Genomic DNA, 24177 nt, shown 5'->3' with positions numbered 1-24177 from the left:
ATTTTTCTGAGCTCCATGTACCTGTCAAGGCATCTCTTAAAAGACCTTATCATATCCACCTTGCTGGCACCCTATTCCATGAACTCTCCACTCTGCATAAAAGATTTACCCCTGGCATCTCCTCTGCACCTTCTTCCAAGCATCTTAAAATTGTGCCTTCTCGTGGTAGCCATTTCAGCCTTGGGAAAAAGCCTCTGATTATCCTCACTATCAATGCCTCTCATAACTTTATACACCTCTATCAGGTCACCTCTCATCCTCTGTCGCTCCAAGGAAAAAAGGCCGAGTTCACTCAACCTATTCTCATAAGGCATGTTCCCCAATCCAGGCAACATCCTTGAAAATCTCCTCTGCACACTTTCTATGGCTTCCACATCCTTCCTGAAGTGAGGCGACCAGAACTGAGCACAGCACTCCAAGTAGGGTCTGACCAGGGTCCTATATAGCTGCAACATCACCTCTCAATTCCTAAACTCCATCCCATGATTGATGAAGGCCAATGTACTATATGCTTTCTTAATCACAGGGTCAACCTGCACAGCAGCTTTGAGTGACCTATGGACTCAGACCCCAAGGTCCCTCTGATCCTCCACACTGCCAAGAGTCTTACCGTTAATACTATATTCTGCCATCATATTTGTCCTACCAAAATGAACCACATCACACTTATCTTGGTTCAACTCCATCTGCCACTTCTCAGCCCAGTATTACATCATATCAATGTCCCAGTGTAACTTCTGACAGTCCACCACTCTATGCACAGCACCCCCAGCCTTTGTGTCATCAGCCAATTTACTAACCCATCCCCCGCTTCCTCATCCAGGTCATTTATAAAAATCACAAAGAGTAGGAGTCCCAGAACAGATCCCTGAGGCACTGGTCACCGACCTCCATGCAGAATATAACCCATCTACAACTACTGTTTGCCTTCCGTGGGCAAGCCAGTTCAGAATCCACAAAGCAATGTCCCTTTGGATTCCATGCCTCCTTACTTCCTCAATAAGCCTTTCATGGAGTACTTGCTGAAATCCATATACACTACATCTATTGCTCTTCCTTCATCAATGTGTTTAGTCACATCCTCAAAAAGTTCAATCAGGCTCATAAGGCACAACCTGCCTTTCACAAAGCCATGCTGACTATTCCTAGCCATATTATGCCTGCCAAATGTTCATAAATCCTGCTTCTCAAGATCTTCTCCATCAACTTACCAACCACTGAAGTAAGACTCTCTGGTCTATAATTTCCTGAGCTATCTCTACTCCCTTTCTTGAATAATGGAACAACATCCACAACCCGCCAATTCTCCAGAACCTCTCCCATCCCCATTGATGATGCAAAGACCATTGCCAGAGGCTCAGCAATTTCCTCCCTCGCCTCCCACAGTAGCCCGGGGTACATCTCATCCGGTCCCGGTGACTTTTCCAACTCGATGCTTTCCAAAAACTCCAGCACATCTTCTTTCTTAATATCAACATGCTCAAGCTTTTCAGTTTCATCAGAAAGCTCTGTTTAGAAATCAGTTCCCATTGGGTAGATATGTACAGCATACTTACGTTATTTCAAATGGCCAGACTGATCGGCAGCTGCAGCTCAACTGGCCTTTTAAATATTAAAAAAAGATTTCACTGTCTCTAATGAAAGTCAGATATTTAATCCTTGTTTCTCTCTCCAGCGGACACCGTCAGTATTGTTTCTGCTGTATTTTGCTTTTGATCAATGTTTAAACGTAGAAAGTTTGAAAGTAAAATTCTCCAGTAGGTCAGCTATAAAGCACTTGATGCCCTTTTTTTGCATAAAAAATTGATCCCATTTTTTTTCAAGGAGTCTGACAAGCCCCAGTTAGAAGCATAGCATTGTGCATTTCCAGCAGGTCCCTCGGAGCCGAGTATCGTAAACTATCGGTTGTGAGATCTTTATTCGATTCGAAAGAATGGATGGAGCCAGTCGGCTCCTCTAGGTCATTGTTTGGTCCTGACTCTCCCGCTTGCTGTCGACTGAGGACGGAGGACAGCAAATTCAGGGAGGTTGTGCTGCCTGTGGCCTTTCTGGGGTACATGTCACAACCACGGACTCTGCCACAAGGAATGCGCGTCCTCAAAGGCGGGCTGCGGAACAGATTCGGCAATCGTGCTCACTAATATGCACGTTCCCGCTAATGAGAGTTTCATTGTGATGGCAGTTCACTTCGTTCCTCTTGTTCCAGTTTTGTCGAGCCTTGACCAATACCAGAGCAACGCCAATGGTCCCTACTTACCGTTGCCCAGGTACCAGGTAGTCTCTCCGCAATTGGGCTATACCGGCGCATTCTATCAAATAGGTTATTTTACATCATCTTTATTCATAATAAAAAGTATTTACAAAAATTAAATGTAATGCAATTTCATTCTTACCTTCATGGCCAATGTTTTCAGTACTGTCCTTTACAATCCTTAAAGCTAATAGGGCTATTGCAACTCACGTGGCCCCTGGCCACTGCTACAATAATTGAGGGACTTCCACACCCATTCCGGCTTCTCCCTCTCCAGTAGCGGGAGAACGCTAAATTGGGGTTGTAGAGGTTAGATTTCACATGAAAATAAACTTAATTCATACTGAAAAACATTTGCAAGAATAAACCTTTGAATTTTTACATTCGTAATCAATACTTTGCACACTGATCTAAATCCCTACAATTAGAACGAATTCAAACCCTCAAACTGCCAAAGTGGGTTTGAACTTCATGACTGAATGACTGATGTGGGAACAGGAAGCCTGCACTGCTCTATCACAAACAAGACAAGATCTGAAGATGTTGGAAATCCAAGCAACACACACGAAATGCTGGAGGAAATCAGCAGGCCAGGCAGCATCAATGGAAAACAGTACAGTCGACGTTTCGGGCCAAGACCCTTCAACAGCCTGCACTGTCCTGCCCTGTTGTCACTGGAGCTGTGCGGGTCATCTGTGGACCGAAGGAGGAAATCAGGGAAATGAAGGCAGAGTGTGGGAAATGTCAATGAATGACTTTTTCATTCGCAAATTGTTTTTAACAGATCAGTCAATTGCTAACAATGTCGCCGTCTCAACCCGACGGTGTGTGACAGCATTTGGGAGGGTTTCCGATCCCCGCTCTGATTGGTCAGTGTCAGTCAGCCTGATTTACATCGATTTCCTCCCCTGTGTGAATGGCTCTATAACTGGGCTCCATCACAGCGGCGGCCAGTCAGTCACAGATCCATCGACAGAAGGGAGGCAGGAAGCTGACGGGCAGCAACGATGCGGATGTTGTGCTTTTTCTGGTCTCTGGCAGTGTGACTAGGTTGTAAGTACAGGCAGTGGCTGCTGAGGTGGGTCTTGGGGTCACATTAAAGAGTCAATGGGTGTAGTTGAATTCCTGATTTTTCACAGCTGGAGAGCCCCAGACTCTGACTCAGACTCCGACCGTGTCGGTGAGTCCAGGAGCCACGGCCACGCTGAATTGTGACATCGGAACAAAGGATGGCTATTATGTAAATTGGTACAAGCAGACACCGGGAACAGCTCCACAATGGATCCTGTACTACCATCACTCGCTCAGCGCCCCGACCAACGGGCCTGGGTTCAGCAGCGACCGTGTCACGTCGACATCCAACAGCGCCGGCACCGTTTACCGGTTGATCATTAAAAACGTGGAGATGAATGACGCTGCCGTCTATTACTGCGGAAAGTGGTTTTCAGCCAGTAGAGGCTACTTGTGGGTGTTCGGCCCAGGGACCAAGCTCTTTGTTACAGGTAAGTGTCCGATAGATATCTCCTGCGGTGACCACGGCATAAATACGGTCACCCGTCAATTAAGAAGTTATAGTTTATAATTTCCAACGAAATTCCAACATTTAAACGAAAATGTTGATTTACAATCTAATGGTGTTCTTGTCCAGCGTCGGTTTTGCTCGATAGAGTTGGGTTCGGTGAATTGTTTCCGTATTTTAATTAAGCATTTCTCTTTCGGACAAACTTTCTGTTTATTCCTGTTACTTCTGCTCTCGTTTTAGTTCATCTGTTTTTGTGTTGGCTTAATTGGAACGAACGTGAAGGGTTCCATCTTCCCAGTGTGGGGCCAAAGTTGTCAGTGCAGACAGGGCATTGCCGGCTAAAGACAGTAGAACAACAAGTTTCAAGTTCTTAACAGGAATGTTCCGGCGAAACGTCCTGCTTCCCCAGTGAGGGTGAACTCTTCTCCAGCACCCATCCCTTAAAAGACCTTCTCCCACTGCCCAGTCCTTGCCTTCTCACACTGCCCAGTCATTGCCTTCTCTCTCCCGCCATCTATTCACGTGAGAGCTGCTCCTTCCCAGGAACATTTCCTCTTCGATCCTGGTCACTACACCGACTATGGCCGGTGCTCCGATTCTGCGGAGAATCCAGCCTCCAGTCCCCCATGTGAGTGGGCTCCGAATCGCTCGTTATGATCGCAGATCACAGAGCGGTCTACCCTGGCCCGCTCCATGGAGCTCCGGACCGCGCCTTTAGTGCCCTCGCCCACTGGGGCAAATTCTCACTAATGATTGGTGGGTGGGCAGGAGGGAAGCGGCGGAATGTGTCACTGATGGCACCGAGAGTGGGCTCATTGAACTACACAGGGGCGCTTTGATGCCAGTGTATCTCTCAACTCCGTGAATGACTCAGAGCCTGACAGCCTCACCGGTTGCAGTAGATGTCTCGTTTTTCCGTGATGACCTTCATGCACTGTCCTCCATCGGCACTGTCTTGTTACTTGGCGAGACTCTGGGCTCAACTCAATGAAGTTGAAACCTTTTAATTACGCTTCTGTCAAACTGTGAAATGACCAGAGCTCTGCTGCGAGTTGAAACACGTTTTCTGTTGTTCCCGTTGCAGATCGGCAGCTCCCAGACCCTTCACTGAAACTACTTGGCCCGTCAGCCGAGCAGATCTCCGCCAAAGGAGCGGGCACCTTAGTTTGCCTGGTCAGTAAATTGTCGATGGGCTTCTCTGTCGTCAGCTGGACGGTGAACGACAGTCCGATGAGCAGTGAGGTGCAAACCAGCGGGGTGACTCAGAACGCGGACAAAACCTTCAGGCTCAGCAGCTACCTGACGGTGCCCGGCGCAGACTGGAGCAGTGGGAAGAGGTACTCCTGCTCAGTTCAACAAGGAGCAGCCTCGACAATATCCGCAACAGTCACACAATCCAGCTGTTAAACCAAGCGGGTCTTCGGCCTAGTTTGTTCCCTGATTAACAAGAGATCACTGCCTTGCATCTTTTTCCTCTCCCACTCTTACTCGCTCATCCCTGTACTTCCCTTCTCTTCCGCTCTCTGTAGTTTCCACTATGATGTTGGAATATTTGTATCCTGATTTGAGGCTGATTTTGTTCTTTTTCCTGCTGAGACGCTACACGGTGGTAACGTGGACAGTTACTTGGCTTCTGGAAATTTCAGGCGGTGAGTGGTTTTCTCTGAAATTGGGTTTGGTTTAATTTGAATAATTAATAAATGTTTTTGTGATTCGTCGTCAGAATCAGACGAACAAACGGTAACGGTGACTAACTACCAATAAAGAGATCAATGCAGAAATGATTTCCGTGTGTGCGTTTTGTCTTCTTTCGTGTTTTTCCTATTTAGTCCGTGAGCCAGTATGGTTGGTCGGTACCGTCTGAGGGGAATAATCTAGAGTTAGAAAATATGTGATAGCATTGCACCAGTGGTAGCTTTATGTGTGCTATCATGCATTTTATAACACTACCCTAAAATAAGCATTTCTGAAAAGTGGCCAATATAAAGTACAACATATATATTCAACCTGGTGGTATTTTATCATAAGTGATCCCTCAACATTGAAATTTGTCACAATGATAGCTGAGTTCAAGCACTTTTCATCAAAAGTTATTATAAAATTCTACATTGAAAACTATGTCATTGGTAACACTGGAAGTACAATGCCCAATTTCAGCAGAGTGAATCATTACATTTTTAGAAAAATATTTGTCTGTTGTTTATTTTGGAAAAGTCAATAAAAACCCTAGGACACATAAAATCACATGAATTTGTAGAGAATTTATTCAGGAATTCAAATTAGTAATCACTTTTGGTATATATTCCATATTAACATCAGTACGGCAGAAAATATTACCCCACCCCCAGGTAAAAAAAACTCATTTGGAGAGATTTCTGGAGCTCTATCAATGTCATGATATTTTCCATATTTCCATATTTTCAAAGACTACTTTCCATACTTTGTTTTCCATAATTTCATAACATATGAGTAATCAAAATGATTTTCCAGGTCTTCCACGTCTCCCACATCTTCATCTGAACTTTCCACAACCTCTGAGGTGGATGCCTAGTTCTCACAGTCTGCCAGTCTACACGTCAGTACACCTGAGGCCATTTGCAACACATACATCTTGGGAGTGAACATTGTTTTGTACAGTTACAGGCCAGAAGACCCAGGATGGCATTGGCTGCTGGCTGGCCTTCCATCCAATGAACCACCAACTGTTCAGCTTCCTCTTCTCTCTCCATCTTCCATCCTCTGCCAACAGAATGTTTTTCGGTGTATGATACACTGGCTTCTTAATAGAGTCTTTGTGCTTATGGCTGTCCATTCTGAAGCAAAGTGATTCAGCTGCTCCAGTTCTAAATCTACTCTACTCTTCTCTCTCCTCTATTGTGCAGGACTATCCCACCGCCACAGTACCTGAAACAGAAAAAAAAATCACATTAACATTGCTGGTGAAAAAAGCACGTGCTGCAAAGGTGATATAAATGTATGTATAAATAGTGATATACAAGATGCAAATGCGAAACAGCACATGAAAACTGAAGTACATCTTATGTACTGTATAGTCACTGTGTTGCACTGCCAGTAATAGATTACATTTGTAGAGATGTCCATTTTAACAATTTTTCTGAAATACATATTGCCTGAGCTATATTCCCACCAGTTTTCAAAGACAAAGAGTCAATAATAAGAGAGAACCATCAGTTTGAAGTAGAATGCTTTATTCTCTGCTATGTCTAGTTTTGAAAAGTGTGTTTTGGCATGGGGTTATAAATTGAGTGATAACACATAGAGATCTACCACGCTGCAATGCTATCACATATTTTCTAGCACTAGGGGTGTATACCTTGCTAAAAATCACTATAAGAATTATTCCCCCAAGATGGTACTGGTGGCCCAAATCTGGGATCCTGGCTCACGGAATGAATGAACGACCTTTTCAGTCGCGAGTTGTTTTGAACAGGTCATTTGCTGACAGTCTCAACCTGATGGTGTGCAACGGCAAATGGGAGGGTTTCAGATCCCCGCTCTGATTGGTCAGTGTGAGTCAACCTGATTTGCATAGATTCCCTCCCTGGTGTGAATGGCTCTATAACTGGGCTCCATCGGCAGCGATGGCCGGTCAGTCATAAATCCATCGGCAGAAGGGAGGCAGGAAGCTGACGGGCAGCAACGATGTGGACGCGGTGCTTTTTCTGGTCTCTGGCAGTGTGTCTGGGCTGTAAGTACAGGCAGCAAGTCTGCACCGCCAGCGTTGGCTGAGGTCGGTCTTGGGGCCACATTAAAGAGTCAATGGTTAAAGTTGAATTTCTGGTTTTCTTTACAACTGGAGAACCTCAGACTCTCACCCGACCGTGGTGGTGAGACCAGGAGCCATGACCACGCTGAATTGTAACATCCGAACAAAGGATAGCTATTATGTACAAGCAGACACCAGGAACAGTTCCACAGTTCCATACTCTATCAGTATCATACCTAGAGAAGACCAAACTACAGCCCTGAGTTTAGCAGCGACCGCTTCACATCGACAGTCAAGAGCGCCTGCACCGAGTACCGGTTGATCATAAACAATGTGGAGATGAATGACGCTGCCGTCTATTACTGCGCAAAGTGGTTTTCAATGGGCAGTGACTACTTGTCACAGCGAGAGAGGGTAAAACAACAACTGGGATCAGCAGACATTACACACTTGACATCTTTGTATCGGATGGAAACATTCGGATCGTTCGCTCTTCATAAAGTCACTTCAATTTTACCCTTTATACAGTATTTTCCAATTCCTTTTTTTGTAATTTATTTTTTATTGAAGTTCATCATCAAACATTTCCATAAGATGTATTTCAGACATTGTACATATATATCATATAATCATATATATCACAAATCTCCACAATGTATTTATCTGAGGTATACACTTACAGAAAAGAGTGGAGAGAAAAAATCAAGCAAAAGGAAAGAACTATGTACAGGTAGGGAGTAATCTTTTTTTACAACATGTAACGTTCTCGCTCGGGTGTGAAGTAACGCCGAGGTAAACGTCGAGATAAACCAGAATCAATGCAAACGAGACCGCAGTAAGATTAACCATTTACTGTTCACTCTTCACATTAACGCATGGTGAAAAAGCGTTGCTTTCACTGTGTCTTTGGTGCATAGAGAGACCCTAGTCAGCGTTATGGTGGCACATGTGAGTGACCCCCACCCTTGCGTGAATCTCAAACCGGTAATTCCCCACAAGACTCGGCGAACCCGGATGTGACGTCATCGCAGCCACGATGTATTACAGACAAATCAATTGATTTAAACAATCCTAACTTTAACTAAAAAAATGCTAACAAATTACTACGCGAAAATATTATAAACTAAATAACTGCCATAAAGGCAGCACACAACATATTCATTGATTTGTGAGAATAAAATCAGGCCTATGAGGCATTATGTAGTTAAACCATTTTTCCCAGTATGAATCAAATTGTTCCAGCTTATGATTAACAGATGCTGTTAACTTCTCCATTTTGTAAATGTCCATTGTAATTTCCATCCATGCATTTAGTTAGGCTCTCCTGTGATAACCATTTCCTAATAAGAGTCTTTTTACCAGCCACCTACAGTATATTCATTAAATATTTATCTCTTTTCAACCATTCTTGAGGTATATATCCAAAATATATGGTCTTACTCTCTAAGGGTATTTCACATTTAAAGATGTCTTGTAGGGCATTGTGTATCCCCCTCCAATAGTCTTTGATAACAGGGCAGTCCCAAAAAATATGATAATAATTTGCATTTTGACTTCCACAATTTCTCCAGCAAACAGAGTAGTTACTATCATAATGGGATTTCTGAGAGGGTGTAATAAAATATCTTATCAAGTTTTTCCATCCAAACTCCCTCCATTTCTGTGAACTGGTACACTTCCATTGATACCTCCATATTATTGTCCATTCTTCCTCAGATATAATTATCCCTCCTTCCTTCTCCCATTTTGTTTTAATGTATGATGTCGAATGTGTTTTAAGATTTGACAACCCCTTATACATGCTTGAAATTATTCTACTACCGTCACCTGAATTATATGCTTTTCTAAATAGCTCTATCAAGCATGTACTTGCCTAGGTTACATTTTAAGCATCTTATTAACATATTGTTGCATCTGTAAATAGCGATAAAAATCTTGTTTTTCTAATAAGTATTTCTTTTAAGCATTTCAAAACTGAACAGTGTTCCTTCTTGCATTATGTTGCAAAGAACTGTTATTCATTTAGCTGTCCAGTCCTTAAATCTAGCATCCAATTTATTTGGTGTAAAATCAGAGTCATTTGCGCACCATTTAAGAATTGCAATATCTCCCTCTAGATTATACTCTTTTATAGTAGTTCTCCATATTTTATGAGTCAATTTCACCAATGGGTTATCAATAGTATTTATGTACCTTTGCAGGTTGTTATCAGCCAAAATTGCTTGTATGAGGATGGGAAGTACCCGCTCCTCAATGTTTTTCCATTGAGCGTCATATGATGGGTTGCACCAACATATCACAGCTCTCAACTGTGCTGCAAAATAATAATCTCTAAGAGAAGGTAGGCCCAATCCCCACTTTTCCTTCGCTAATTGCAAAGTTTCGAGATGAACTCTAGGCCTTTTACCCTGCCAAATATACCTTGATAACATCTTGTTCCATTCATTGAATTGATTTTGATTAATTTCTATTGGTAGGGTCTGAAAGAGATATAACAGTCTGGGCAGTATATTCATTTTAATAGACTCAATCCTTGAACTAAGACTGAAAAAAAGAATCAGGTTCCATCTTGCCATACCTTCCTTAATTTTTTTATATAAAGGCTGATAATTGCATACTGATAATTTTGCCAAATCTTTTGGCATAATGATGCCCAAATATTTGAAAGACTCTGCCATGCCCAGGGATATCTACTTTCAATTTCTCTTGGTGGGCTACAGTAATATGAAAGTAATTAGGTTTTATCTATGTTGATCTTGTATCCTGATAATTGACCATATTGTTCAAGGGATTGCATCAAATTAGGTAAAGAGTATGTTGGTTGCCCTAGATAGATCAAAATGTCATCCACATAACAAGCCAATTTATGCTCTGCCCCTTTAATAGTAATTCCCCTGATATCTTCATTTTGTCTGATGTATTGAGCTAATGGTTCCAGATATACTGCGAAGAGTAGCTGTGACCATTCACAACCCTGTCTTGTGCCCCTTTCTAGAGTAAGACTATTTGATAAATATCCATTGATTTTAATCCTACCAGTAGGATTGTTATATAGTCTCTGTATAGTTTTAATATTTGTGTCCTGGAAACCAATTCTATGTAAAACTCTGTAAAGAAAATTCCAATTAACCGAATCAAATGCCTTTTCAGTGTCTATGCTTATCACTATTGCTTCAATTTTATTTTTTTGTATATGATCCATAATGTGAAGTGTCCGTCGTATATTATCTTGTGTTTGGCGTTGTCGTATAAAACCTGTCTGATCGTTACGTATCAGTATGGGTAGAAACTCCTCTAATCATTTGGCCATGATGGAGGTAAATAATCTATAATCTACATTAAGAACGGATATTGGTCTAAATGACCTGCATTCCATTTTATCCTTACCTTCTTTTGGTATCGCTGAGATTATCGCTTCCTTCCAACTGGGTGGCATTTGTGCCCTTTTTAGAGCCCAGTTCAGTGTGGGGAGTAAACCAGGAATTAACTCATTTTTAAATTCTTTGTACCACGCTGCCGTATACCCATCTGATCCTAGTGACTTGCTTAATTTAAGCCTACTAATTGCAGCTTTTAATTCAACTTCAGTTAAGCCAGCAGTCATCGTTCTATATCGCTTAAAGTGGGTAACTCTAGAGAATTCAAGAAGCTGTCAATTTGGGTTATGCTTCCCTTTGGAACTTTGGAATATAGAGTTTTGTAAAACACTTCAAAAGCTTCTTGAATTTCACTTAGCTTATTTTTTTTTATCACTTTCGTTCTTGGGTCCCTAATTCTATGAATTGCATTTTCTGCTATCTTTTTTTTTTCAGTTTCCATGCCAGTACTTTCATAGATTTCAATCCACTTTCATAATGTCTCTGTTTCAGACTCATTAAATTTTTCCTGATTTCTTGCGTAGCCAAAATATTAATTTCATTCCTAATTCTTTTAATTTCCCCTAATGTATCCTGTGCCAAATTCAATTTATGTTTTTATCTAGTTCCTTCAACCTATTTTGTAATTCCTCTAATGTTTTATTCCTTATTTTTTTCTTATATGAAGATATCACTATAATTTTCCCTCTTAAGACAGCCTTCAGAGTATCCCATAAAATGGGAGGTGAAACCTCTCCATTATCATTAAATTCTAAGTAGAGACCAATTTCTTTTTTAATTTGTTCCTTAAAGTACGAATCATTGAGTAGACTTGAATTTAGTTTCCAAATAGTATTCTTTGGTTGTAGGTCAAAATCAACAGATAAATATATAGGTGCATGGTTTCTTACATCTATTGTCCCAATTCCACAGGTGTTTATTTTGTCTTTGTATTTTCCAAATGTTACGAAATAGTCTATTCTTGTATATACAGAATGGAGAGCAGAATAATGAGTGTAATCCCTTCTGTCGGGGAAAAGGTCCCTCCATATATCAACTAAACCAACATCCTCAAAAAGTGTATTAACTTTCTTATGTAAGGATTTTGTTTCATAGGTTTTTCTATTGGAAGAGTCTAAGTTTGGTTGTAATTGTGAATTTAAGTCTCCCCCACATATCAAGAGACCTTCTGGTTCCGCTACCTTAATATCAGTAATTTCCTGAAAGAAACCAATATCACTTAAAGGGGGTGCGTATATATTCAATGGAGTAACTGAATTTCCATCTATATTCCCCCTTACCAGAACATATCTGCCCTCTTTATCTCCCATTTTGAATACTTTTTCAAAATTTAGCTTACTTGAGATAAGAATAGCAACTCCTCTCCTATGTCCTGATTTATATGAGGAGAAAAACAAATTAGTGAAGCCCATTCTCTTTAGTTTTCTATGCTCATTATGACTTAAATGAGTTTCCTGTAAATATACTACATGGCCTTGTTCTTTTTTCATTTTGCATAAAATTCTATTACGTTTGATTGGATTTCATAGCCCATTGACATTAAAAGAAATGAATTTTACTTTGTCCTTAGCCATCTGTATTTATCTGTCAACGTATCATTGAAATTAGCAGAATAAAACTTAATCGGTCTACTCCCTGAACAAATAAGAACCAAGAAACGCAAATAATAACAAAAATGGCAAGGAATGAGTGATTCCAAGGCTGAGGTCTCTGGTAGATGACCCTGTGTTGAGCTAGAGGAAATGTCTAGCTGTAGGGGATAACCCCTCCTACTTGTGAGTTGAGGGCCCCCATTGCAGTATTCATAAAAGTCAGTGAACAAATCCATTACACGGAAAAGATCTCCCTGTTTACTCCTATATATATACACACACACATGTATACATGCATACACATACATGCATACACATCCACACATATATATATATGTATATATATTGCATACATACACATATATGCGCACACACACATACACACACACACACACACACACACACACGCACGCACACACACACACACACACACACACACACACACACACACACACACACACACACATATATATATATATATATTCTCATTTTGGTGGGGGGAAAGGAGTAAGTGAGCGAATAAAGAATAACAATTAAGTAATATAAAATCCACATTGTAATAAGTATTTCTCGAGATAGGTATATCACCGTCTACTTTTGCTTCCGTTTAGCTTCTCAACATTTTTAAAGTTAGCCAAACCTTATGGCTCTTTCTTTCTTTTCAAATCTTTTTATTGATTTTAAGAAAATAACATAAGTAAAATATAAGTACAAAAACATTTGAGAGTACACAATAGATTCATTAATAATCAATTATATATTATCAATGTAAAAAGACTCCCAAACTTATAATATTAATATGAAGGATTTAAAACGAAAAGCACAAAAAAAAAACCCAAAAAGAAGAAGAAAAAAAAGAACAATATAAAAAAAAACTAACATGGGCAATTGTATAATGTTAAATACACACAGTAGTGCCAATGACTCCGAACCTCCATTTATACAATTCAGGATGGTAACAATAAGGTTCAGGATCAGACCATTTAATTCGCATGAAAATGTTGAATAAATGGTCTCCAAGTTTCCTCAAATTTAACTGAGGAGTTAAAGACCACACTTCTAATTTTTTCTAAACTCAAACAGGAAATGGTTTGAGAGAGCCACTGAAATACAGTTGGAGGATTAATTTCTTTCCAGTTCAATAAAATAGATCTTCTAGCCAATAGTGTAACAAATGCAATCATTCGCTGAGAAGAAGCAGATAGACACATATTATCTATCACAGGTAGACCAAAAATTGCAGTAAAAGGATGTGGTTGAAGATTAATATTTAGAACTCTTGAAATGATATTAAAAATATCCTTCCAATAGCTTTGTAAACAAGGACAAGACCAAAACATATGGGTCAATGTAGCAATATCAGAATGACATCTATCACAGGTTGGATTAACATAAGAATAAAATCGAGCAAGTTTATTTTTAGACATGTGGGCTCTGTGTACAACCTTGAATTGTATTAGAGCATGTTTAGCACAAATAGAGGATGAGTTTACCAATAATAAAATTTTTTCCCATTGTTCAGTAGATATAGGGCAATGCAATTCTTCCTGCCATTCCTTCTTAATTTTTTCTGATATATCCGGCTGTATCTTCATAATCATATTGTAAATGATAGCTACTAAACCCTTTTGATAAGGATTAAGAGTTAGAATTCTCTCTGTAATGTCCAATGGACATTCTTTCGAAAAAGACTTTAATTCATTATATAGAAAATTTCTAATTTGTAAGTATCTAAAAAAATGGGTTTTAGATAAATTGTATTTGTTAGATAACTGTTCAAAGGACATAATGTTATCATCCAAATACAGGTCACGAAAACATGTTATACCTTTTGTTTTCCATAGGAAAAAAGCTTGATCTATAGATGATGGCCGAAAGAAGTAATTAGATATTATAGGACTTGACAGTATAAACTTATTCAAGCCAAAAGATTTACGAAATTGAAACCAGATTCGTAATGTATACTTAACTATGGGATTAGTTATCTGTTTATTAATTTTGAGTAACGAAAAAGGAAGTGAAGATCCTAAGATTGAGATCAATGAGAAATCTTGCACAGATTTACATTCCAAATTTACCCATTGTGGGCCAGCTACTGTAGTCAATTCTTGTGTCCAAAATATCAAATACCGTATATTAACTGCCCAATAGTAAAATCTTAGGTTTGGTAAAGCCAAGCCGCCCTCCTTCTTTGGCTTCTGTAAATATTTTTTACCTAATCTAGGATTTTTGTTCTGCCACAAATAGGAAGATATTTTAGAGTCAACCATATCAAAAAAAGATTTAGGGATAAAAATTGGTAATGCTTGAAATAAATATAGAAATTTAGGTAATATCATCATCTTAATGGCATTAACTCTGCCTACCAAAGACAAAGATAGTGGGGACCATCTATTAGTAAGTTGCTTAATTTGATCTATTAAGGGTAAAAAATTAGTTTTAAACAAATCTTTATGTTTTTTAGTAATTTTAATACCTAAGTAGGTAAAATAATCTGTAACGATTCTATATGGTACATGATTATAAATTGGAATATACATATTTAATGGAAAAAGTTCACTCTTATTAAAATTCAATTTATAACCAGAAAAATTACTAAATTGAGCAAGTAAAGAAGAAATAGCAGGAATAGATTTTTCAGGATCAGATATATATAATAATAAATCGTCCGCATATAATGATACCTTATACATCGTCTCTCCACGGGTAATGCCTAAAATATTGGGTGATTCACGAATAGCTATAGCCAAGGGTTCTAAAGCAATATCAAATAATAAAGGGCTCAAAGGACAACCTTGTCTTGTACCGCAAAATAATTGAAAGAAAGGGGATTTTTGATTATTGGTAAAAACCGAAGCTAAAGGTTTATGATATATTAACTTAATCCATGATATAAATTTTGATCCAAAATTAAAATGTTGCAATGTATTGAATAAATATGACCATTCGACTCTATCAAATGCTTTTTCGGCATCCAAAGAGATAATACATTCAGGGATTTTAGATGTAGAGGTATAAGCAATATTAATTAATTTTCTAATGTTAAAAGATGAATAGCGATTTTTAATAAATCCGGTCTGATCCTCAGAAATAATCTGAGGTAATATATTTTCTAATCTAATAGCTAAAATTTTACTAAAAATCTTAAAATCCGTATTCAGCAAAGATATAGGTCGATAGGACGCACATTCAGTCGGGTCTTTATCTTTTTTAAGAATTAAAGAAATAGAAGCTTCATAAAAAGATTGTGGTAGTTTACCTATACTTGATGCATCTTTAAAAATTTTACAAAGCCAAGGAGAAAGTATAGAAGAAAAGGATTTTAAAAATTCTACGGAAAAACCATCTGGACCTGAAGCTTTACCCGAATTCATTGAAAAAATAGCCTTTTCTATTTCAGACTCGGTAATAGGTGTATCCAAAAATACGTTATCTTCAACAGTTACTTTTGGAATATTCAATTTCCCTAAAAATTCATTCATAATAGAAGAGTCCTTAGTATATTCTGATTGATATAAGGAATTATAAAAATCTTGAAAGGCTTTATTTATCTCTTTATGGTCAATCGTCAAAGTACCATCTTGTTTACGAATCCTAGTAATTTGTCGCTTATCTGAAGCAATTTTCAATTGATTAGCTAGTAGTTTACCTGACGTATCTCCATATGTATAAAATTGAGCTTTCGATTTAATTAACTGACTTTCAATCGAGGAGGTTAATAGTAAACTATGTTCCATTTGGAGTTCCACTCTTTCTTTATAAAGTTCTTTACTAGGAGTTGATGAGTAGATCTTATCAATTGCCTTAATTTTATCAACTAATGTTAATATTTTGGAATTAGTTCGTTTCCTAACTCCAGCAGAATATGAAATAATCTGTCCACGAATATATGCCTTAAAAGTATCCCATAAAATTCCACTAGAGATCTCTGCTGTAGAATTTATTGAGAAAAACAAATCAATTTGCTGTTTAATAAAGTTAATAAAGTCAGAGTCCTGCAAAAGAACAGGATTAAGCCTCCAACTTTTCGTACTAATATATGAATCCGTCACCTTAATAGATAACTTCAAAGGTGCATGATCAGATATGGTAATTGAGTCATATTTACAATCCATGACATCTGTAAGTAAATGCTGATCAATGAAAAAGTAATCAATTCTTGAATAACTATGATAGACATGGGAAAAGTATGAAAACTCTTTGTCATTGGGGTGTAAAAAATGCCAAATTTCACAAATAGCTGAATCAACCATAAAGGAATTAATAAGAGAAGCCGATTTATTCGGCAAAATTTGAATGGGCTTGGACCTATCCATCACAGGGTTTAAACAACAATTAAAATCCCCGCCCATTATCAATCTATATTGATTCAGATTGGGAAAGGATGTAAATAAACATTTAAAAAATTCAGGACAATCAGTATTTGGAGCATAAACATTAACTAGAAGAACTTTTTGATTACAAAGTAAACCAGTAATAAGCAAAAATCTACCGTGCGGATCTGAAATTGTTTCATGATGTATAAAAGCAGTAGATGAGTCTATGAAAATAGACACACCTCTCACTTTGGCTTGCACATTTGAGTGGTACTGTTGGCCCTTCCAGAACCTAAACAAGCGCTGACTATCCATCTTCCTTACATGAGTCTCTTGTATAAAGATAACATTAGCATTCATTCTATGGAATACATTGAATACTTTTTTCCGTTTGATCGGATGATTTAAACCATTAGTATTCCAAGAAACGAAGTTAATAGTCTTAACCATCATGACAGTATATATTATAGTTAATACATAAGTTCGAAAGAAAAGTGAACTCATGAATCCGGAAGAAGGAAGTAAGTTCAAAAGGAAACCGGAAGTCATAGCACTGCAGCCATTTTTGTAGTTTCATATGCGCCCAAAAAATAAAACTAAGCGAAAAGCAAGCAAAAAACAAAAAAAGAAAGAAAAATCCCCCTCCCACCACCCTTGAAACCCCAAGAAAAAAGCCAAAAAAGGCAAGCGAGCGAGCTAATACTAAAACTACCCCCATGTCTCAAGACGGCAACTCGAACGTAATAGAGTTAAGAAAATACACACAACCCACATTATAAAAAGGGTTAATACTACAAAAGTTAAGATATAAAATTAGTGTTATAAATGTATATAAACAAAAAAGTTAAAAGAAAAGAATTAAAACAATAAATAAAAGTTTCAAACTTTCAAATACATCAAAACAGTTATGACGCTCCAAACACTGGAGTCAGTCGGGAAGAAGAAACGCCATTTTTTTTTCCTCAGTCTTAATATTCAGATGTTAAAAGTATAAAAGAAAGCGTATATCGTTTTTTATTTTAAAAAAAAAGAAAAACAAAAGAGAGACCCTAATCGGTCATTTTCAACGCAAATAGATTAATAATATAAAAAACTATAAAATCAGCATAAACCCAGCAGGAAAAAAAAGAAAGCTTTAATCGTATATAAAAAGTATATGCAAGCCATATAAAAAAAAGGACCCATATATCAATCCATAATAGATCCAAATCTATAGGCTAAATTACACTGATCAGCCCAATAGAATGCCATTGATCCAGGAAACCTTGAGCATCCGCAGGCGATTTAAACAGCCGAACAGTTCCATCATCCAGGGCGACTCTCAGATGTGCTGGGAATAACAGCGCTTGCTTGTAGCCTTTCTGGTGGAAATTCGACATAACCGATCTGAAAGCCAGCCTAGCCCGTAATACTTCTGGGCTATAGTCTTCCAAGATACGAAACATGAAATTTTGATGGATTATCATACCTTTTTTATGAGCCACACGGATCAAGCGATCTTTGATATGAGGGTAGTGTATCCTCAAAATTATGTGCCGCGGCTTCGAACTTGAACTTGCATAAAATCTTGTTACCCGATGTGCTCGATCGATTATTGGGGGGGGATCCAGGACCTCTTTGCCCAGGACATCCACTAGAAATTTAGAGAAGAAAACGGTAAGATCACCGCTTTCAAATCCTTCCGGGATCCCAATTAACCGGAGATTTTGCCTTCGAGAGCGATTTTCCAAATCCGTAATTTTAACTTTATAACGATCCATCTGTTGAGAAGTCGAGGTTTGCTCTTCTTGTATCTTTTCAATCATACGATCTTACTTACGAGCGGCTTCTTCAAGAGCCAAAATGTTTGCCTGTTGTTTTTGTGATTCCAGTGAAAGTTCCAGAAACTTTTCTTCGAGTGATTTCAAACGATCGTCATAGTTCGAAAGCCTTTGGAATAATTTTTCCTGCATCTCTTCAAATTTAGCTTCCACAATCTTCGCAACTGCTTCTAAAGTTACCAATTCTTTCGTCTGTTTCGGTTCTTTTACTTTAGACATTTCAGCAAGTTGAGAATAATTCAAATAGTTTAAAAAGAAGAATTCAGTATATTTAAACCCCTTTAGAATAAGTTTAAGGGGTGTTTGTAGGCTAAAAACCGTAAAAGTTTTGGAGCAAAGCCTAAGTGCGGTTTACTCCATGAGCGCCATCTTGAGACTCACCTTATGGCTCTTCTGGAGGGTGTGAGAGCTGTCTTTGGAAAACTCCCAGTTTCTTCCTGATATACTTCCCTCGGCCTCCTCCTGTCTCCTGCCTTCTCGATTCTCGCACTATTTCCCAAACAGAGCGGGATAATTCCTCTGCCTGGCTTTCCCTCGGTTTGATCACGCTGACGGGCAACCCTCTGGCCTTCATGTCTGTAGTCGCCTCTTCCACTGTCTGATACAGTTAGATCCCATCTCGATAAAACAATGGAAGATAGCAGGGTACGGAGTTTGAAATCTAATCATTTCTTGTTTTGGTATTCGCTTTACTTCAGAGTATTCTTTACGCTTCTGCAGGACTGCGGTGGGGGGGGATAATCTTGGTCGAAATATATTAATTTATCGTCTAAAAACACCCTCTTCTTACCCCAGGCCTTCGTAGAATCTCCGCCTTGGTACTGTACCGAAGGAATTTAATTATTATTGAGCGTGGCTTATCTGCTCTATCTCAGGTAGGCTTCGGGACGAGCGCGCGATGCGCTCTCTCATTTTCCAGCTCCATAGTCGAGGGAAGCTCCAGCGCGTCCCGCAGTAACTTTCCGACAAACTCCGTCATAGACAAGCCCTTCGCTCCTTCGGGCACGTTGCATATTCTGATATTTTTCCGCCGCGATCTTCCCTCCAGGTCAAGCAGTTTACCTTCTTGGTGGTTTAATATTGTTATTGTCTTACTCAGTATCCGTTCCATGTTTTGAACGCGATCTTCCACCTTCTCAATTCGCGTCTCTGCCACCGCTATTTTTTGATTGACGTTGGCGAGCTCCGACTTAATATCATGTAGCTGCTGTTCTATATCTTTCTAAAACTCCCTTATCTCTTTCAAAATTTCGATCACATTCGCCGCTTCATCTGAACGAGGCCCAGCGTCCGCCTCGCTAGCACGCGGTCGGGTCGGAGTGCTCGCTGCAGTCCTCTCGGCCGCAGGCTCCGCAGTGTCGCTTTTCTTATTTCCATTCCTTTTCCCCATTCTTGCCCCTCTTATCAGTTGAAATACTTTCGAAAAATGCTATATTTGATGGGCTAACGAGGCTTAATACGCGCTTTTCCGGAGGAGCTAATGACTTAAGCTGCCATTCTCGACGATGACGTCACCGGAACCAGTATTTTCCTATTTCAATCGTGTCATGTTTGGAAAGATTCCGAATCCCGTCGCTCACTGCTGAGTGTTTGATGTCGTTTAATGTCAGTCTGTCGATGCGGCTGTGAAATCACCCCTCCAACCCCTCACAGTCCGGGACAGTCGGGATGTGTGAAGTCTGGTTTCATGCTGACACAGGAAAGTCGGACCGTGTTTTCTGCCTGATTACAGGGTCCTGGGTAACTGTGTGGACTGAAGCCCGGAATCTCACTCTGTGTTTGAGCTTTAACCAAGCTCTTTGTTACAGGTAAGTGTCCGGAAAGTAACTTCTGCAAAGACCATGGCATAAAAACGGTCATCTGACAATTAATAAATTATACATTGTAATTTCGGATGGTAATTTTACAATTAAAATACTCAATTTTTCTACTCCAAAAGAAAGTTATACGAATTGTAAATAAGACAAGTTATTATGAGCCAACCAATCCACTATTTATTCATCTAAACACTTTAAAAATCAGAGATTTCGTAGATTTTAAAGTAATACAAATTATATATAAAGTAAAAAATCGACAGCTACCACAAAATATCGAAAGTGTTTTTAAATGAGAGAAAGTCAACATAATTTCAGAGGAAAATGCATATTTCAAAAACAAAGGATAAGAACAAATGTAAAAAAATCATTGAATTTCAGTCAGAGGGGTGAATCTATGGAACAGTTGTAGTAAGAATTTAAAAACATGCACCACACTTAACAAGTTTAAAAAATTATTTTAAAATTACTTAATGAACAAATATAAAATACACGATTTAAAATGAATGAGAGTAATGTAAATAAATGACATTTGGAATTGGATTTTATGTTAACAGATTTCGTTTTTAATGTGACGATTGACGCCAAATATGTTGTTGTATAAGTAAGAGGGGTAGGCGTAATAAGCTGTAGGTCAGCGTACACCATTTCAGTCTGTTTTAAAGAATATCTATGTTTTTGTTGTAATTTTGTACTATGAAATCATCATTGTAAGTGATGCTTTTTATTATGTTTGTACTAACCAAAATAATTTCATTCATTCATTCAATGAAAATATTGATTTACAATCTAACCGTATCCAGCCTCATTTTTACTCGACAGTTGTGTTTGGTGAATTGTTTCCATCTTTTAATGAAGCATTTCACTTTTCGATGTGTTTTCGGACTGTTATGAGTGATGGACAGACCTGATGGACAATGGGGTGCAGAGTTAACCATTTCCCCCCCCCCCCTTCCGAGAACTACGAACTATTGCTGTTGTTATGCTGCTATTGAGAGAGAGATAAAGCCCAGGCAAGAACATTTGCTACAGATAAGAGGGGGAGAGAGACTGTTGATTTACTGTATTATGACTCTTCCTGGATTATTTTACCTTCCACTACAAGGACTTTACTTGGCTCGTTAACATTCCTCAGGAGATAGCAAGAGTGGCCTGATTTGATGGACACGGTCATTCAGAGTTGATGGATAGCTGAGACCCCGTGAGTGGGGATAAAAAGACAGATCTGGAGAGACACCCTTCAGACACACCAGTGGACACTGATTGAGTGTTGGGAACCCACAGAAAGGTGGAGGCTTCAAAGACCGAACCAGGAGATCGGTCAGTAAAGCTCACAGTGTTACAGCAGGGCCGGTGGGGACTTGTGTGTGTGTCCACTCATGCCAGAGTGACGAGTCCACCACAGAAGAACGGTCTAGCTGAAGACCAGAGGGATCATAACTGAATGGCCACAACGATACGACGGATTAAGAAAGCCACAAAAAGGTTTGCCTGCCGCAACTGTTGCTGTTACATCTCGCTCTCTCTCTCTCTCTCTCTCTCTCTCCAACGATTTCAATACAACAACCATAACTACTTCAGCATTTATGAACTGAAATCTATACTTTCCTATGACAATTCATTTACCCCAGACATCGATAGAGCTTGTTTATTATTGATTATTATTATTCCTACACGTTTAGGTTTATTACTGCTAATTTTTATATGTATATTTGTATTTTTGATATTGTATTGTGTAGTTTACCAATAAACACCTTTAGTTTGGTACCACCAGACTCCAACGGATTCTTCTTTCTCTGCTGGTCAGACACCCAGTTACGGGGTACGTAACAGGACTAAGCAAGATTTAACACTTTCTGATCATTGGTGTTATTTCTGCTCCAGTGTTAGTTTGTCTGCTTTTGTGTTCGTTTGAATGAACGTGAAGGGATCCACCTTCCTAAAGTGGAGCCTGGGGTGTCACTGGGGACAGGACAGTGCTGACTAAAGTCAGCCCACGGTTGCCAGCACAGTAGAATTAAAAGTTTCGAGTTATTGTTTAGGACTTTCCAGCAAAACCTCCCTCGGACTTTCACTGAACTTCAAGTCTTCACATTGAGGGTGGAACTCTCCCTCAGACACCCATCCGATATAAGACCTTCTCCCGCGGTCTCCTCTGTCCTGCGCCCCCCACCCCATGCGCTTGAGAGCTGCTTCTTTCCGGGAACCACTGTCCAGCGATCACGGTCACTACACCGACTATGGTCAGAGCTCCGATTCTGGGCAGAATCCAACCTCCCAATTCCCACTGTAAGTGAGAGCCCAATTCCCACTGTAAGTGAGAGCCCAATTCCTCAACATCACCACAGATGACAGAGCGACCTATCCTGCCCCGTTCCATGAAGCTCAGGGCTGCGCTATTGGTGCACTCGCCCACTTGGGCAGAGCAGATTGTGAGATGTTTATTCTACCTACAGCATGGGGCATTTAGTGACGGGTGGGTGGGTTGGAGGGATGAGGAGCAACGAGTCACTGATAGCCCAGAGAGTGGGCACTTAAACTACTCTGGAGGCGCTTCGATACCAGTGTGTCTCTCAATTCTGTGAATGACCCAGCGCCAAAAAGCCTCACCGGTTAGAGTAGATTTATAGTTTTAACCAATATGCACTGTCCTCCATGGGCACGGTGCTGTCTTTCAGTGAGACACCCGGCCCCACTCAATGAAGCTGAAACCATTTACTTACGCTTCTGTCGAACTGTGAATTGACAAGAGCTCTTCCCCGACTTGAAACACGTTTTCTCTTCTTCCCGTTCCAGCTCAGCAGCTTCCAGACCCTTCAGTGAAACTACTTGGGCCGTCAGCCGAGCAGATCTCCACCAAAGGAGCGGGCACCTTAGTTTGCCTGGTCAGTAAATTGTCGATGGGCTTCCCTGTCGTCAGCTGGACAGTGAAGGACAGTCCGACGAGCAGTGAGGTGCAAACCAGCGGGGTGACTCAGAACGCGGACAAAACCTTCAGTCTCAGCAGCTACCTGACGGTGCCCGGCGCAGACTGGAGCAGTGGGAAGAGGTACTCCTGCTCAGTTCAACAAGGAGCAGCCTCGACAATATCCGCAACAGTCACACAATCCAGCTGTTAAACCAAGCGGGTCTTCGGCCTAGTTTGTTCCTTGATTAACAAGAGATCACTGCCTTGCATCTTTTTCCTCTACCACTCTTACTCGCTCATCCCTGTACTTCCCTTCTGTTCCGCTCTCTGTAGTTTCCACTATGATGTTGGAATATTTGTACCCGAGGCCAATTTTTTATCACTAATTTTATTGCAACATCAACAAATTACATTCAATACAACCAGTTGCCGATTACATTTTGACTGTTTAACCCAGCCATCCCCCAACCCTCATCCCCACCCCCCTCTCCACCCCTCTCTCTCCCCCACCCCTCTCCCCTCCACCAACCAACTGAATAGTAGTGCATACACAGACAGAGCATTCCTATTTTAACAGGGGATCTTTTAAGTTAGATATCAAATTTGTCCACATTAAGATTGTGTTTGGTCGTGCATCATTTACTCTTGCTGATGATAATTCCAGGTAAAAAATGTCCAAAAAGCTCCGAAGCCAGTGCGTATTTGAAATATCATGAGGAGGTTTCCAATGCTGGACTACAAGTCAGGTCAGCCAGCCAGATTTTGCGTGTTTTTTTCCGTAAGGGAAAGGTGGGAGTCATCATTTAAAAGATATACAGCGGGGTCCATTGGTAATTGTACCCCCATTGGT

General features: G+C 39.8%; 2 pseudogenes; both read left to right on the top strand.

Moving 5' to 3' along the window:
* Positions 1-3258: 3258 nt before the first annotated feature.
* Positions 3259-5180, top strand: LOC140740375 (immunoglobulin lambda-1 light chain-like; annotated as a pseudogene).
* Positions 5181-7636: 2456 nt separating this feature from the next.
* LOC140739646 (immunoglobulin lambda constant 1-like) lies at positions 7637-23538 on the top strand (annotated as a pseudogene).
* The last annotated feature ends 639 nt before the right edge of the window (positions 23539-24177 follow it).

Source organism: Hemitrygon akajei, chromosome 16 (genome assembly GCF_048418815.1).
Source record: "Hemitrygon akajei chromosome 16, sHemAka1.3, whole genome shotgun sequence".
Taxonomy (NCBI): Eukaryota; Metazoa; Chordata; class Chondrichthyes; order Myliobatiformes; family Dasyatidae; genus Hemitrygon; species Hemitrygon akajei.
This window is presented reverse-complemented; position numbering and strand designations above follow the sequence as displayed.